The sequence below is a fragment of the Miscanthus floridulus genome, chromosome 4 (genome assembly GCF_019320115.1).
Source record: "Miscanthus floridulus cultivar M001 chromosome 4, ASM1932011v1, whole genome shotgun sequence".
Lineage (NCBI taxonomy): Eukaryota > Viridiplantae > Streptophyta > Magnoliopsida > Poales > Poaceae > Miscanthus > Miscanthus floridulus.
In genome coordinates, this window is record NC_089583.1 from 47,291,427 (window position 1) to 47,306,071 (window position 14,645).

Here is a 14,645-nt window from a genome sequence, read left to right on the forward strand (position 1 = left end):
TCAGAGGCAGAGATTACAGGCTGATGAGCTCTAGGGTCAGAGAGATACTCAGACTTCAGGAGCAGCCCATCTGGCTACATGAGGTTTGCTATGGACAGATAGCGCCTCCCAGATGCCCTCATGGTGGTCATGTGCCCCCTACAGATCTGGTCCGCCATTGCTTCATAGAGCCTTTCGGCGAGGGGTTGAGCAAGACACCCAATGATCTCACTCCTACTGCTAGAGTGCTTAATGCTATTATGAGAAGGACACTGCTTTCGAGGATGGGATATCGCAAGGGCTTGACTCTCATACAACTATGGCTACTGAACTCTCTGATGCAGCAGACTGTGTTTGACATTTGGGATCTCATTCTATCAAAGATGGAGGATACTATTGCAGAGGGGTTCAGGGGTCATAGGTAGCTGCCATATGCTCACTGGATTATATTCGTGATCCATAGGGCAGTTACTGTGAGGCCACCTAAGATGCTGGCAGAGTATAGTGGTGCTACTATAGAATTCATTGCATACAACATGACTCAGATGATCCTGCCATAGTGTAGTGAGGACACCTAGCTAGACGCACCATCGTCTAGAGGTGCTAGAGACTGTAGCCTAGCAGATGAGATTATTCAGGGGCATAGCAGCTACTGAGGAGGAGCAGTTAGATGCTCAGCAGGAGGGGATGATCACTGAGCGACCCCAGTGATAGCTCAGATGATGACTAATAGCCTATCCCTCAGATGCCTCCATGACGACATGATCATGAGGCCGGTAGCTCTAGTTCAGCTCCACCTACACCACAGACAGATCTCGCTCTACTTGCTATACTTGAGTGGATGAGGCAGGATCAGGCTCGCTAAGGCTCAGGAGACTGCTGCTACATTTGCACAATTTTAGACTTGGCAGGATGAGTTCTAGCGACTATAGTAGGTGATCCAGTAGCAGCAGCAACAACTTCTCATGCAGTAGCAGCTACTTGGGTTTATACAGCATGTAGTGATAGCTATTGGGGCTCCACCGCCATAGCCTTCACCCTAGCTCGATCAGCCTACCACCACTTCTATGACTCTAGCCTTCTAGCCTAGTGAGCTTCAGAGTCAGGGATAGCCAGCGCCATAGTTTCCTTCACCTACAGAGTAGGGTCCTAGTGGTTTGCTTCGCCAGTGCTAGCCCCATAGTTCACTCCTCTTTGTACTGGGCTTTACTTTGCCTCAGAGTTCGTTAGTGCTCACCATAGTTTCCAGGAGCCTTGGTGCTTCATTCAGTGAGTTGACAGGGCAGCCTACTCCGCTAGAGCTACATATCCTAGGTCCTTCCACAGTTGCACCTATTACTAGGACTATAGAGACGCTCCTAGTTGCATCATCAGAGCAGGCAATGCCAGTTATAGATCCGACCCAGACCGCTTTAGCATCGCTTCTAGCTACAGAGGGTCAGACTGCTCAGAGCTTAGGATCAAATGATGATGGCACATAGTTCCAAGGTCGATCCTCACACCTCAGTGCCCTGACTTGTCCACTGCAGCCCCAGTCGACCGATCCTTAGGTTTTGGTGTTTGACGCCAAAGGGGGAGAGGGATCGAGTATGTTAGTCCTTAGGAGGAATGATACATTTAGGGGGAGTCTATCTATTAGCTTATAGCTTATCTATTACATTTGGAGTTTTATGTGTGATACATTATGCATTCATATTTACTATTATGCATTGGAACTACTTAAGTGTGATCATAATCGTGATATCAATGTGATCGTGATATTTACATGTGATATGTGACATGTGTGCTCTCTACTTTGAATTATTCATATGTCATATCACTTGTGTTATGCTCATTTGCTTTTATTTCTGCATTTTACTCCGATGCAAATGAGCTTTATCACTTGTACTCTTGCTTATTTCATATCTTTTTGAGTACATCATGTTGGCTTGGGTCATATAAGCTTGCCTAACACTTTTGTTCTTATTGTCAAAAGCTTATATGAACCAAGCATGTTAAAAAACCTCTTCTCTTTCACATACTCGAGGTGGTATTGTCATCAATCACCAAAAAGGGGGAGATTGAAAGCATCTAGGCCCCTAGTTGGGTTTCGATGATTAATGACAATACGTGATTACTGTGATTAACGTGTGTTTTGCAGAGGCAATTAAGTTAGGTCATGGTAATGGAGATCGATTAGGCTATCATGGTGGTCATGTCCCCTACGATGGAAATCATTTTAGTTTTCAAAGGATGGACTGACAAGGTTAAGGATGGACTAGTTCTAAGTGTCGTTTGATGTTGAGGAGACACTTAGAGTAGTTTAGGACTTTGTTTTTCCTTTGTCCATACTATTAAGGGGGTATGGACGGGTAGCTTGACCTAGGTGTGGTGCACACTTGCTAAATCTAGCACTAGGTAGCTCCTAAAAAGCCCTTAGATCCATTGGAGCAAACTTCATTCACATATGATCGAGAGTTGGAAGTGAATGGAGGGTCAAATGCTGACCGGACGCTGGTTCCAGAGTGACCGGACGCTGGCGTAGAGTCCGGTTAGTTCATTTGATCAAGGTGAAATTGTCTGGACGCGACCGGATGCTGAGAGGTGAGTGACCGGACGTTGGGTGCCAGCGTCCGGTCGACTCCAGTAAGGTTCTAGAGAGGGAAAATTGTGACCGGACGCGTCCGGTCACAACTTAAACACTAGAGTTCGGGGAGAACTGACCGGAGTGTCCGGTCACCCCGTAGAGGCACATAACAGTTCATTTTTCAACCATGGTTATAAATACTTCCTCCATTCATGTGAGGGGGTACTTTTGCTCATTCCAACAACTGAGAAACACCTTTGAGAGTGCCAAGAAGAGCAAGGTCCTAGTGAGGTGATTGAGATTTGAGAATCCCAAAGAGAGCCCTCATTAGTGAAAGCAACAGTAGCAAAGTGTACATCCACCCTTCTCATTAGGCTTGTCGTGGTCAAGTGAGAGTTCAGTGCTTGTTACTCTTGGTGATCGCCATCACCTAGATGGCTTGGTGGTGATTGGGAGCTTGGTGATCATCCGGTGGAGCTTGTGGATGACCCAACTCAAGTTGTGAGCGGTTGTGGGTGATTCACCACGTGATAGAGTGTCGAAGAATCAACCCGTAGAGAGCACTTGATCCTTGTGCGGATCAAGGGAGAGCTAAACCCTTGCAGCTAATGCTCCAATGAGGACTAGTGGGTAGTAGCGACTGTCCGATACCTCAGCCAAAATATCGTCGTGTTCCTCCTTCTCTCTTTACTTTAAGCATTTACTTTGAGAAATTCAATTCTTGTCATTTATATGCATAGAATTGCCATGCTAGAGTAGGATTGGAACATAGGTTGCTAAACTTTTATGCGGTAGATTAATAGAAACACTTTCTAGGCACAAGGGGTTAATTGGGCTAACCATAGGACTTAATTATTGCAAAGAATTTTAAAAGTAGCCCAATTCACCCCCCCTCTTGGGCATCTTGATCCTTTCACAACTAACTATCCCCTCTGGGGGAGAACTATCTCTTCAACCTTGTCCGCTAGGTTCCACAGCGATAGGAGCCACTGCCTTCTCTATTTTGTCTATCTCGGAGGCTTCATAGCTAGGCGTGAAGCCAATGCTCATCATCTCCAAGTTGATACTCTCGACGTAGTGGGAGTGGGCGATGGCGAAAGGCTTGGGTAATCCTGGAGCGAAGAGCTTCCCTCTCGAGCTGGCACACCTGCACGGTGATATCTACTGGCAGCACAGGCCGCAAGCGAAGCTAGTTCCCTCCGGCCGCGCCACCTCTAGGTCATCGAAGACCACCCCGATGGCAGTGCGTAGGAGATTGTGCTCATCACTCTCTGCCTGAAGGATCCCCTGCATCTCAGCAAGCTCCATGACCTGCCTGGTGGAGATGCTCTTGGCCTCTAGCCTTCAGGCTACCGCGGTTCCAAGATCAACCCGAAAGGAGCTGACCCCCTGACGTGCCTCATTAGGCTCTCGAACAGCCTGGTCGCGCTCTTATAGTCTGGCGTAGCTCATCTCACTCCTTGCGTAGCCAGGCTATCACCTCAGTGTCTAGGCTTGCCCTCTGCTGCAGGGCCACGGACCTTTCCTTGGCTCCTAGCTTGAGCTCCTGCTCCTTCTCCACCTTAGCCAGGAGTTCGAGGACCCGCTAGCAAGCCTCGGCGTCCCTCTAGAGCAGCTTGTCCTGCTCCTTTTAGACTCTGGTGGCCTCCTCCTCATCCCGCTGCGCCCTTTCTGACAGTTCCTCAAAAGACATCTCGACATCCTCCACGTCTCGGTAGGCCTTGGCCTCCCACCGTCGAAGATTGTCCACCTCCACAGAGAGAGGGTCAACTTGGCCACCCTTTGCCAGGAGCTAGGCGGTCACATCCCTCTAGTAGCCATGCCTCATCAATGAGGTGATCCTAGTCCTCCTTATGTTCAGCGAAGGAACCAGGATTTCTCCCGACTACGAGTAATAAGAGACTTGAAAAAAGATGGTGGTCAGAACACAAAAATAGATGAAGAAAAGAAGAGGGCGGGATGCAAAATTAAGTAAATACCCAGGCTAGTGGGAATGATGACATCATGCAGGGCGTTCCTGGCCTAGTTTAGAGCTTCTTGCGTGGCCATGATCCCCTCATTAACACTCTCCCACTCCATGCCCTCAGCGGCATCATCGAGGTTGAAGAGTTTCGATGATGGGTCCTGCGGACTCACCCACCAGAGCAGGGGCTCATCCCGCACATGGTGGATGGCTGCCCCCTAATGTTAGGGCCTAGGGACAATTCCCTGCCTAGACCCCTCGACAACCATCGTGGTGTTCGGGGATCCCTCAGTCATGACCCCCTCTGTCCTGCCCACCACGGGCGCCATCTCTTGGGCCACCGAAAGCACGGGGCAGTGCCACTGCCTCGGGTGCCAGCCACCATAGCTTTTGGCTGCTGACCCATCCATCATAACCACCAGTCTCCTCCGCCTCCATTGGTGAGACCTCGTCTGGCTACGCCGTACCTGCCATGGTAGACACAACGAGCACGGTCAATAGCTCCGCCCGCTCCGACATCGGCGGTGGAATCGCTTCCATTACCGGTTGCTCGGTGACCGCCAAAGGCACGGGCACCACCACGAGTGGCGCTTGACCTGAACGATGAGGCCATGACACCATCTCCGCTCCCGCTCAAAATGGGAGCGACGATGGATGATGGCCGCCATCTTGCCTGAAGGGCGACACTCTTCTTGGGCGCTAGTGCCAAAGAGCGGCCCCGTCTGAGTATGCTGCAAGAAATGAAAGGCATAAGTCACTAATGAAAACAGAGAAAAATAGAGAAAATAGAGGAGTCAGCGACTTACGTTGGTGTTCTTGGGTGGTGGAGACATTTAGGGGATGAACCTCTTGTTCCTTGCTCTACTTCATCGGGGTAGGACCATTTTGAGCCTGCCCCTACTCTTGGACTGAGGGGCTCACCTCCCTCACATCTGAGGGCACGACGGTGGAGCCACTCCCCTCTCTCGGCACCTTGGGCACGGCGACACATCCGCTCACCCCCGCTGATTCTTAGGGCGTGGTGATGGGTCCACCCGCTCCTACTAGCACCTTGGGAGCGGCAGCAGATCCACCCGCCTGTGCTGATTCCTGAGGCATGGTGGCGGGGCCAGCTCCCCTCCGCTGGCATCTTGGGCACAGCGGTAGATCTGCCCACCCCTGATCGCTCTAAGGATGGGCCGATGGTCCTAGCTTGCCTCCTCCGGCCTCATGGCCGCACCTTCCCTTGTGTGGAAGTGGAAGGGTCCCTGCATGGACGAGTGGGTACCTGTCAGCATATCCTCGCTCCCCTAGGTCATCCCACTCAACGTTGGCTACTACCTCATATTCATCTTCCTCGTCATCATCATCATCATTGTCGGTTTCCTCCCTGCATTCCCACACACGCAGCTTCTGCTATTTCTTACTCCTCTCGTCCTTCTTCACCTTCCGCTACCGCTCAACCACGGCACGGTTGGCCACCGTCATGGCCAGATCCTTCAGCAGTGGAGCCAAGTGGTCTTGGAGGATGAGTCTCTTCGGCTGGTCCACCTATTTCAAAATCAGCATCAAGGGGCTAGGGAGGTTGATTAAAAAGGAGTCACGAGGAAAGAAAACTTACGAAGGCGATGTACCCTGGTTTCGGCCACATTGGGGGTGCCCTGGTACCGGATACACAAAATCAAGGATAGCACTGGCGTCATCCCACGGAGGCTCCATCGCCTCCTTGATGCGCTGTGCCACTTCAAAGGGGGAGAGCGCTTCCGTGGTGAGTGCCGTCACATCGAGCGCCACCCCGGGCACCATCATGTGTAGGGAAAGCGCGTGCCTCATCAGCAGCGCCACTCTCCGCATATGGTAGGCACCGATGATCCCCGACCCCTTCACGTCCCTCTCCTTTAGGATCCGGAATGGCGGTGAGATGGTCCTGGATTCTCTTCTTGTCCTTTTCTGGGACTCCCCACTTCCTCCAAGATTCCAGGACCTCCTCGATGAGGCGCCTGGTGAACTCTAGGCAATGAGGCGGCTGCATCATTCCTAACATAGAACCAATACGAATGCCACCCCTTGTTGGAGGTCGACAGAAGCATCGGCGGGTACTCGTTGACCTGGTTGTTGCGGAGTTGGATGTCTGGCATAGAAATACCTCCACAGGTCGAAAGTGGGGACTAATCCCCAAGAATCCCTCACATAGGGCGACGAACGCCTGCAATGTGATGGCTCCCATTGAGATTAAGGTGCTTGCAGCTCCACCTTGTAGTAATGCAGCAACCCCCGAAGGAACTTGTGGGTGGGGGTGGTGAATCCCTACTCGTGGAAGTGAGCGAAGGACACAACGTAGCCTTCGAGCGACGACAACGTGTCCTCATTGCCTGGGTAGCCGCCACTCCTCGGCAGCAGTCTACGCGCAAAGAAGGCCACGACGAACAAGGCCCTCCAGGTGCTGGAGGGTGATATTGGATCTGCACCATGGCTCCATTGAACGATTGGGGTGGGTGGGTGCGAACTTGACGGCGGCTTGAGATGCAGATGCGGGAGGCTTAGGCGATTGGTGGCGGAGGTTGTAAATGTAAAAGCAAGGAGGCAATGTACGAAGCCCTAGGGGTGAACCCTTTGGTTTTACAGGGGCGACGGATGCGAGGAAGGCAACCATCCACTAGGATCTCCACGCCTACCACAATTCACCACCACAGTCACCACGTGGGATATGCGCCCCCAATCCCTATCCTTTCCCTCTGAAATCGCACCGGACGTTTTGCCTCCCCGGACAGACTAGGACTCTTTGCCAGCAAAGGGTATACGGGTCAAAAAGCGTTTTCGACCGGCCCGCCTAGGCCTAGGAGTTCGAGGGGAGGCCCATCAACGGTTTTGATGGTCGTCCCAAGGCACCCTTACGACAAAGGATGGGCCTGCAAGCAGCCAAAACTCAGACGAACGAGCTTCATAGGAGTCCCGGTCCATGATCGAGTCTCGGCCAGGGCCGACCCTGGATGGATCCCCACGAACGAGATACCCTGGTCCCGTTTAAGCTATCCAACTAACAAACCATCAAATCTCACAGCCATGCCCGCGAAGGGTCTGAATCACCCCCTAGGAGATTCTTTTCGAATCACCTAGGGACTCGGGGGCTACACCCAATGGGTGCGCTCACACGCACCCTCTGGCAAGACGAATCACCCCCGTGTGATTCTGTCCGAATAACCCGAGGGCTCAGGGGCTACACCCGTCGGGTGTGCTCACGCGCACCCTCTGGCAAGTCAAATCACCCCCTGGGTGATTCTATCTGAATCACCCGAGGGCTTGGGGACTACTGTCGGGGATTGAATACTGGGGTACCCAAAGAGGAAGAGCTAATAACCATCAAACGTTGATGCTTCCGAACAGGTTAGCTCCGCCTCGCCCAACATCTGAGGGCAGACTCTGCCTCGGGGGGCTGGCTCTACCTCGCCCGATGTCTAGGGGCAGACTCCGCCTCGCCCGACGGCTGGGGGTAGACACCGCCTCGCCCGACGTCTAGGGGCAGGCTCTGCCTCGCCCGATGTCTGGGGGCAGGCTCCACCTCACCCGACATCCGGGGGCTGGCTCCGCCTCGCCCGACGTCCGGAGGCAGGCTTCGCCTAGCCCGATGTCTGGGGCAGACTCCACCTCGCCCGACGTCTAGGGGTTGGCTCCGCCTCGCTCGATGTCCGGGAGCTAGCTTTGTCTTGCCCGACGTCTAAGGGCTGGCTCCGCCTCGCCTGACGTCTGGGGGCTGGCTCCACCTCGCTCGACGTTCGAGGGCTGGCTCCTCTTCGCCCGACGTCTGAGGGCAGGCTCCGTCTCACCCGACGTCCGGGGGCTGGCTTCGCCTCACCGACGACCGGGGGCAGACTCTGCCTCGCTCAACGTCTGTGCGTTGTTCCTTCATAACTACGCGTACAAATAAGGCGGGGCACTCAAGTCAACCGCAGTACCGAGGACCATACCCTGCACGCCTGTAGGAAAGTACCGTCAGGATATGACCAGACGGGGGGCTTTAAGCCCTTCTAGGCATGTCAGAACCCAAATAGTGTTGTGGACGCCGATATTTGTCTTACAGTGTTATGGGCGTCGACATTTGCCCTCAGACATGAATCCTGACAGAAACATACGACAACCGCTACGGTCCAGGAGAAAACTCATGTCATCTACAGTAACAAACGTGGGGCCTCTACGTCGTCTGCTCCCCGTAGGGTCGCGGTTCGGCACCCTGGTGCGTCGTGCCGCTCGCCGGGATGGGATGGGACGTGACCACTTGCTGAACGAAGCCAGAGCACGGCCCTATCAGGATCAACGAACATGTTATCCCTGGCACCGTCTGCCGTGTCAGCGGGGCTCGCTCAGAGGAAAAGGAAGACCCGGCACCTTCGAAGGACCTTTGCCTCTGGTTTTTCTTTTTTCTCCCATCTGTAATCCCGGCTCCCCCTTAGTCTATAAAAAGGAAGACAGGGCACCCCACTAAGCGGACGGATCAATTCCACACACATCACACTACATAGATGAGCAGCATCCAAGCTCTCAGCACCCGTTCGACCTTTCCATCAGAGACTTGGAACATGTCCCTCTCTCACCCGTTTGTACCCCTACTATGAACCTTTCAGTGCAAATAACACGAGCAGCAACCACGAACTGGACGTAGGGACATTCTGCCCAAACCAGTATAAATCTTGTCTTTTTAGCACACCATCCGAGCCTAACGCACAATAATATAAATTTACTCGTTAGGTATTTACTCGAAACATCGATAGTACCAAGTCAAAAGTTGCAGCCATTGTGCATTAACAGGCCAAACCATTTTGCCAGATCTTCTTCATTTGCAAAGGGTCTGTTGGATGCACTAGGTATTTACCCTTCGACCTTCATGCATCCCTGCTGCTCAAAAATTGTATAGCAATCCTGACTTGTGCAATGACTCGCAATCATTTTTTGGGCAACCTGGTAAAACAATGTTGTCGTCGATTCATCCTCAATTTCCGGGATGCCAATCTGGACTCTACAAAAGCCGATTCACCTAGAAGCAGTTCTGCAAGCACTCTCTCAGATGAAACTGAGTTACCTACGGGATCGGTGTCACTGCCACCAGGGCATCCAGGTTACAGGGGCCCCCTGATGAACCATTCCTAGGTCATGTTTAGTTGCCCCAAATTCCAGAATTTGGCACTATGCAAAAAGAAGATTTTCTGTCACATCAAATTTGCGGTACATGCATGGAGTACTAAATATTGACGAAATCAAAAACTAATTGCACAGTTTGGTTGTACTTTGCGAGACGAACGTTTTGAGCCTAATTAACCATTCCTAGGTCATGTTTAGTTGCCCCAAATTCCAGAATTTGGCACTATGCAAAAAGAAGATTTTCTGTCACATCAAATTTGCGGTACATGCATGGAGTACTAAATATTGACGAAATCAAAAACTAATTGCACAGTTTGGTTGTACTTTGCGAGACGAACGTTTTGAGCCTAATTAGTTAACGATTGGACAATTATTACAAAATAAAAACAAACGCTACAGTATAACTACAGTGTCCGTTTTTCCGGCGGCGCGAATCCGGCGTGAACTAAACATGGCCCTACCTCGACGGTCACACTCAGTTAGTACAGTCGATACATGTGAAAACAACAAATTGGTCTTCGAACTCCAGCCTCCCGAGCAATGAAGGTCCTCCTCATCGAGTCTAAAGGATTCAGACAGTTTAGATGGGTCGCCAGTACCGGCATCCATTATCAGCTACGAAGAGCAACAAATGTCTATGGTAACTCCAGAACTGAGTAGTGTTCTCTAATAATGAGCTTGCCAAAATAACTACTGGTATAGTGTTAAGCTGAAACCATTTGCTATGCTTTAAAACAAGGTCAATTGAAACCAATTGCTATGTGTTAAAAAAAATAAGGTACCAGGTGCCCCTGTGCTTAAATGGATCTCAAATACATAATTACTACGAGTTCTAAACTATACCTGATGACCTATTCATACACAAATAATTCTTCTTGAATGTAGGAATCACATTCAAAATTTCCAAGTAATCATTGATCCATAGAGATTTTTATGACCAAAGGCCATAAACAAGTTGTAGTTTCAACTCTCTTTTTTCTCCCTACGGTTGTAGGAACAAATTAAAGCCTTTTGAAGTTTTGGGAATGCAAACTTAAAATGCTACTAATCATGTGGCATTGATGTCTATATGATTGTAACTCTTTTTTGAAAACATCTATACAATGTTTTCCTAAACGGTAAACGGTAAATGGTTTTTACACGGTCGCCCTTCGTTTAGCGCTTAGGCTGTTTACACGGTGTTTAAACGAAGTTAAACGGTCTAAACAGTTTTGTACTTTAAAAAAATACATATAATTATATATGTGCATGTAAAAAATCAAGTATTGTAGCATTTATACATATTTATCTGAGTAAAAATCAATTATTTTGGTATGTATATATATTTATGCATATGAAAAGAACAAAATATAGATATTTATGCATGTAACATATCAAGTATACACATTTATAAATATAATAAACTTAAGTATATAAATTTATCCATACAAAACTGAACTAGATTTACCTCGTGTTCGCCTAAACAACTGTTTAACCCGTTTAATACCGTTTATCTCTGTTCCGTTTAGGCCGTTTAGACCGTTTTTTCCGTTTTTTTTACCGTTTAATTTCCGTTTACCCTCTAAACAAAACAGTTTACCACCGTTTACCGTTTAGTGGCCGTTTAGGCAAACACTGCCTCTATATGGTAATGGTTGTAACTGAGTCATCAGGTCGCGGGTTCGAAATAGCCTCTTTGCAGATTTTGCGGGGAAAATGCTTGCCTCGGTTTTTTCCCTTCCCCAGACCTTACTCATGTGGGAGTTTCCGGCACTAGGTCTGCTCTTTTTTCTATATGGTAATGGTTGTAACTCAATGTAAATATGTGGGATGTAGATCTTTTATTCCAAGATCTAAAGAAAATGTAAATATGCATGAGAACTCCCTTGTTATGATTGATGGTGTTATCTGGTGTAAAAAAGGCTCACCATTTGCTGAGAACTTAGAACATGTTGCTTTGCTATATCATATATTTGCAAATTTGCAACAGTCATGGAACATTTGGCTGATATTCTTGATTTTGCAAAAGATACTTATAGTAGTTGGATAATGCTCTGTTATTTGTTGAGCTCAAAGCAGATCTTAACCTTTTGTAGGTGCAAAATGGCATGCATAATGAAGTGTTTGAGCATCTACAGCAAGCCCGCACTGAGCTAGAACGATCAAGAAAGGAAGCATGTGAGGGCCGGCAAAAAGCAGAAAGGGACCTGTTTGAAGCTTCCATGAAGGGTATGACTTCTGTGCTTTTGTAAACTACTTTGTTCTTGCTTAATCATAATGTTACATGTTTACCCTTACCCTTATCTCTCAATAGAAGAAATCTTTTTTTTTCTTTGAGAAAACAAAAGATCCAAATGCCAGCAAGGTAAACATGAGCAATTTTTTCTTAATTGGTCAACTAATCTTTCGTGTCTTCAAATAATTTTCTTGCAGTCCAAAGCACGGGAGAATTCACTCCGCAAAGAAAAAAAGGAGGTAGAGGAAAAATTGACCAAAGAAAAGTCTATTCTTGATTTCTTGAAAAGGAGAAGTTGCAGATATACAATGAGCTACAGAAGGCAAACGAGCAAAGGGCACAACTGGATAATAAGCTTCTCCAGACCAACTCTCTTTTGGAAGAGCTCCAGCAGCTGCAAGGAGAGCTGCAGCGTGAGAAAGAAGACGCTCTACGAGAGGTTGAAGAGATGCGCAAACTATATAGCAACAGAAATTTTGCCTCTGCCGGTGAAGTTTCCTTGACAGAGTTTAAGCTATAGTGAGACTGAAGAAGCAACCAACAACTTCGATGACTATAGGGAGATTGGACAAGGTGGATGTGCTAGTGTCTACAGGGTTTTTCTCCGTCAGACCACTGTGGCCATAAAGAAATTCAACCGAGAAGGCGCAGTAGGAGAGAAAGAGTTCAACGATGAGGTAATTTAATTTTCAGCCACTTCAAATGTAGGCTTTATTTCCATGGGAGGAAACAAATCTAAATCTGCAACTTTTGCAAATACTACTTACAGGTGGAGATTCTATATATGTAGGATGAGACATCCGAACCTTGTCACTCTCATTGGAGTGTGCAGATATCCCAAGGTGCTGGTTTATGAATTCATGCCAAACGGAAGCCTAGAGGACCGCCTCCAGTGCAAGCTACACACTGACCCACTTCCATGGAGAATGCGCGTCAGAATTGCTGCCGACATCTGCACAGCGCTCATCTTCCTCCACTCCAACAAACCAAAAAGCGTCGCCCATGGTGATCTGAAGCCTGTCAACGTCCTCCTTGATGCTAACTTTTTAGGCAAGTTGGGGGACTTTGGAATTTCTCGCTCCTTAGACCTGACAAACACCACTGTCACCCCTTACCACAGAACGGACCACATAAAAGGCACATTGGGGTACATGGATCCAGGGTACATGCTTTCTGGGGAGCTTACAGCGCAGTACGATGTCTACTCCTTTGGAGTTGTGCTGCTGCGTTTGCTAACAGGCAAGAGTCCACTTGGCCTTCAGAGTGAGGTGGAGGCATTATAGTCTTAGGGGGTGTTTGGTTCGGATGTTTGGACACATGCATGAAGTATTAAATATAGATGAAAAAAATAACTAATTGCACAGATTGTGACTAATTTGCGAGACGAATTTTTTAAGCCTAATTAGTCCATGATTTGACAATGTGGTGCTACAGTAAATATATGCTAATGACGAATTAATTAGGCTTAATAAATTCGTCTCGTAAATTAGTCTCCATCTATGTAATTAGTTTTATAATTAACTCATATTTAGTTCTCCTAAATAGCATCCGAACGTCCGATGTGACATGGACTAAAATTTAGTCCATGGAACCAAATACTCCCTTAACATTATGATGGTGTTTGTATAGAATGTTTATAGGCAAGCTCCCCAGCAGTTGTATGTAGCATTATAGTCTTAACATTATAGTCTTAACAACTCTTAACAGTCAGCCACCAGAGTAAAGTTTTAATTCCTTTCAACTAATATAATGTTGCATATGCATTATTGCGTTGTTTCAGGAGATTATGCGAGATCCACATATTGCCGCTGATGGATTCACATATGAAGGTGACGCCATTAAAGATTGGATCCTACCCCACGAATCGGCATATTGGACCTTGGAAACTTTGATTTGATCCGTAGATCTTCGAGAGCAAGATATCATCGCTCCCCTCCTAGTTTTTTTCGCATCGATTCGGTATGTATTAGTCGGATTTTTCAACCTAAGAATCGTCATTACTTAGGGTTTCATGCAATTTTTAATATTTGTATTATACAACCGTAGGGACGCCAAGACGTGGAAAAGCTAGCAAACCAAGGTAACCGCAGCGCATGTTGTTATGTTATGGGCTCATCGTTGTGCATCAAATGGGAAACCCTAGGTTTATGGTTTAATGTTAATTGCTTTTGGTTCTTAGAACGAAATTGGTTGTATTGTAGTTATGGACGGATGACCGGAAATGCCTTCGACCCATTGCCTCTGCCTAGTGGTGTTCCAGTGCCCATGTGCTTTTGCGGCAATCCTTGCAAGGTAGCCAAGTCCGATGAAGTGGACACGTATAGGCAGAGGTATTGGATGTGTTCCAATTTTACGTTTGAGCCTACACTTTGTCAGCGCCGCATTAACAAGATGGTGAGGAATTGATGTTTGTGTCATATGACATCTTGCATGATTTTTTTTTTGTAACAATTACATTTTTTACAGACCCCTCCACCGCTCTATGATTTTGAGCAGTGGATCGACACTGAGATCAAGCCTGAAGACAAGGAATGGATGCAGAACTGTTGTGGTGGGAGGCAGAGAACAGAGAGATGATGGAGAAGAGACGCGGAGAGGAGGCAACAAAAAAGGAGCACAAGGAAGAGGAGGAAAGGAGGCATGTTGCTACGTACAGAGAGGAGAGGGAGAAGAAGCTTGAGCGTACACGCCGAGAGAAAGCAGTGATGGAGGAGAATCCCGATGTCTTGAGGAAGGGAAAGTGGCCTCGTTGCACTTAGTAGTCTCCATAACTTGCTAATTCTATGGTTTATTCATGAACAATGTTGTCT

At 48.1% G+C, this 14,645-nt stretch overlaps 1 pseudogene; it reads left to right on the forward strand.

Annotated features, from left to right (window-relative positions):
• Positions 1-14,412, forward strand: part of LOC136548485 (U-box domain-containing protein 33-like) — a 41,666-nt pseudogene extending 27,254 nt beyond the window's left edge.
• The last annotated feature ends 233 nt before the right edge of the window (positions 14,413-14,645 follow it).